This window comes from Centruroides sculpturatus, unplaced genomic scaffold, assembly GCF_000671375.1.
Source record: "Centruroides sculpturatus isolate CEXI.00-Female unplaced genomic scaffold, Cexi_2.0 scaffold27, whole genome shotgun sequence".
In the NCBI taxonomy this organism is placed as follows: Eukaryota; Metazoa; Arthropoda; class Arachnida; order Scorpiones; family Buthidae; genus Centruroides; species Centruroides sculpturatus.
The window spans coordinates 1259603-1263260 of NW_019384318.1; the positions used below are offsets into that span (position 1 = coordinate 1259603).

Consider the following 3658-nt stretch of genomic DNA (forward strand, 5'->3'; position numbering starts at 1 on the left):
TTTCTAGTCACTTCGATGATTTTGAAGCTTAGTAGGAACGGGGTGGGGGAGTTTAATACATGTATCTAAGATAGTATTCTGGTCATTATCTCGGTAACAGGTTCGATAATGACAGCATCGTTTACTAGTCTCATTAATTAGTCATGAGACTGGTTTGGTGGATGAAGGGTGAAGTTGATTAAAACAGCATTTACAAGAACTTTTCTACGTTGGAAATTTATATATATATACGTATAAAACCCTATATATATATATATATATATAGGTTTTTTTTCCTGAATTTCCAATTACCTTTACTCAGATGAGAATCCATTTTTAGAATAGGATATTTAAAAAGATGTATCGATTCTATTAAAATGGTTATTAAGGTTCCTTTTTTTTTTGTTTTATCTCGTAATGTAACGCTTAGTTATATATTCTGTCCGCATTTTGTAAGAATAATTGCATAAAACTGAGCCTTTACAACTGGAAAAAAAAATAATCCAGCAACGAGTTGTTTAACTTTCCCGGCAACGTTTAAATTTTCGATGGCGCCATCTGTTAATATATTTTATTATTAAAAACTTTATATATTTTTTAATTTTCAGGGTAGGGTTGAATTTTATTTTAAAAGAATTATAAATGATGATAACAAGTAAAATCGTCATTAAGTCCGATCCTATTAGAGATACACACGCGACCCCCTTTATCTTCTCAACCCGTCGACCTTTAACCACCAAAATTTAGTAGAATCAAACCCCCTAATATACGAACCTCCCAGTAAAATTTCAGAAAATTTTGACTAAAAGTACAGGAGTTATTAAGTTTCAAAGAGGGTAAACCAAAATTCTGCCATCCCCCATACAGACATCCATACATACAGAAAAAAATAGTAGTAAAATTATTTATTTTTATACTCACTTAGCGTTAGAAATGTAGAAAATTTTATTAAATATTCCAAATATATCAGGAGAAAAGGATGAAAAGGATATAGATGAAGCTCAAGAGCACTGTCATTGAAGATCTAGAATAGTGTATTATGTTGTCTTTACTGACATTAGATCCCGAAACGGGTGTAATATATTTTCCAAAACGATAAAAAAAATACTTTAAAATTTATATATTTAAACACCTTCCAACCTTAAATATATTCTATCTTCCTGTAAATATTCTTGTATCGGTGTATTACATTGCCTTTCCTGCTATCACATCTGAAAACTACAAAAAAAAATCACAAAAAAAGGGACCAAAATTAGTTGAAAGGGATAAATTTAAAGGTATTTTAACAGAATATATCAAGAAAAATACACTCACTCTACTGTCAACAGTGATATATAACGTTTTATGTAATCCTTGAAGGAACTGCAACACTAAAATGGAATAAGAAAATATAGAGAAGTGTGTATAAATAAATTATAATTAATGTACTGTACTTTAAGCATCTTTCAACGAAAATATATAATAATAATAATAATAAAAACAGTCACTCACTCTACTGTAAACATTCTTATATAACTTTACGATCATCAACTTCTTAGAATGGAGCTCCTCGGCTTCCACGAAGTGAATTTTATGATGTTATAGTGAAAGATCATGAAATGCTTCAACAGAAAACAGCATTTTATTCGGTTATTTTTAATGTAAATAATTAAAAAAAATCGATTTTAATCGAAGCTACAGGGGTTTATTTCTCGTAAGAAATAGGTTAGAAGTTGAAAGAATGGCGTGTATCGACGTGGAAGGAATAAAAATCAAGATTAGTCTGAGAGGAACAACAAGTGGATTGCCTTGAGATAAACAAACAAGATCACGAAAGAAATTAAGAAGTAATGTTAGCCTGTGGGCTTCTTGTAGAGAGAAAAAAAGGGTAGAAAAAATAATTCTAGAGTAATATTAAGTGAGGAAAACTTCAGTATATTAACAATGCCAGAACATTTTAAAGGTATTAAAACACGTTAAAGATGGGATTATTAAGAAAGATTGGCTTCAAGCTGTAATTGAGTAACCGTCATTAAAATAAGATAATCATCAGAAGGGTATTCTGAAGATAATATCATTATCACTTTCTACACAATCAACGTCAAACCTTTCAATTTTCTAGAGAAACAAACTAATTAGACTAAATGCAGTTAAAAGGAAAAGTAGTAAACGTTATTAACTCGTTTGGGGTCAATCGAAATGGTCGGATGTTGAGGAGGAGGAAAGGGACTTAAAACTATTCTTTATTTGGTAGAAAAAGAAAAAAGAAAGTGTCAAAGATCGATTCAAGCTAGAGAAAATAGCAAAATTATTAGAGAAAATCCTGAAAATAATGACTTTAGGGATTTACTAAAAGGAGGAGGTGGAAGAGGAGAAGAGGGAAAGTAGTAAAGTTTTTAGTGAAGCGAAGCTCGAAATGGGATAAAAAAAAATCCATTTTATAACACAGGAAAAGTCGAATATTTCGAGTAACATACCGCAACAGAGTGTAATCCATTAATAAAGTTGAACAAATATGTCATTAAGGCAACAATACATGCAATAAATTAATTTGGTAGGAGACATGTAACAAATGGAATTACTGTTTTGCTGCTGGATATATATATATATATGTATGAAAGGGAAGTGAAGTCACAATAGCCAGTCAACACAATCCATTTGTTTCGCACATCTTTCATTATGGATGGCACAATTAAAACAAACAAAACGTTACCCGCTTGTATGGTATTCTGTTGAAGAATTTCCTCTTTTGGCACAATTACTGAAGAGATCCGTTTAAGAAAAGTTTCTTCTTTTTCCATTGTGTTAGATGCAGCAAGAATATAAAAATCTTTTTCCTTCTTCTTCAGTGATTCTAACATTCGAATAATTCATAATTCTTGCCTTTTTCTTCTTCTAAAAATAAAACTAATTACACTTAAAGAAAGGAATAAAGTACCAGAAGGGTAATTTGGCCAACGAATTAATTGCCTAAAAAGATAATTTATAAATTTATGATCTCGTCCTACTCTTTAATAATAAAACTACTTAAGAGGAAGGAAGGAAGGAAGAAGAGCGGAAATAAAAATAAAAATAAATAAAAATAAATATTCCGCATCATTAAACACGAGAAAATTCCTTATAAAAATACCCAATTAATTACGTTCGACAACATTAAAATCCTCACGTTAATTGAACTGTAGATAAATAATAATAATAATAATTAATTAGAATTAAATTAATTAATCGACATTATTTTATATTTTATCGTAGAAAGCGAAGGTGAGAAGATTCGATCGATGTAAAGATTGATTTCTACTGTCATGGAGAATGTACGTCTTCCTGTCTGTACGACTATATCCGGTTTGTCATGTACGTCGAGACAAGCTCGGTATTTTCAATCAAACTTAAATTAGGATTTGTCAGAGGATTCCATAAAATTTTGATCGAGTTTTATTCTATTTTTTTTTTTTTTTTCCTCGTGTTCTACTTCTTGGAAACGTGGTTTGCCTTCGGAAACCTCCGGTTGTCGATATACCGATCCGAGTCATTGTTGGTAAATCAATGGTAGATAGTCCTTAATGGTGTCTAGAAAACTAATAAATCATTCTGGCATGTTATTCTTTCTAGCTTATACTACCTTAAATATTCCAGGCTAACTCTAAAATAGGAAATTAACGAGAGTAATACTCGGCCTATTCAATCTCTCACTCCCCTTAGT

General features: G+C 30.7%; 1 long non-coding RNA gene across 1 annotated transcript; it reads right to left on the minus strand.

Moving 5' to 3' along the window:
• Positions 1-560: 560 nt before the first annotated feature.
• LOC111624572 lies at positions 561-2984 on the minus strand. The gene is made up of 3 exons (XR_002756601.1): positions 1294-2984; positions 1120-1197; positions 561-1003 (listed from the first exon to the last, which is right to left on the minus strand). It is a non-coding gene; the product is annotated as an uncharacterized LOC111624572 (long non-coding RNA).
• Positions 2985-3658: the final 674 nt, after the last annotated feature.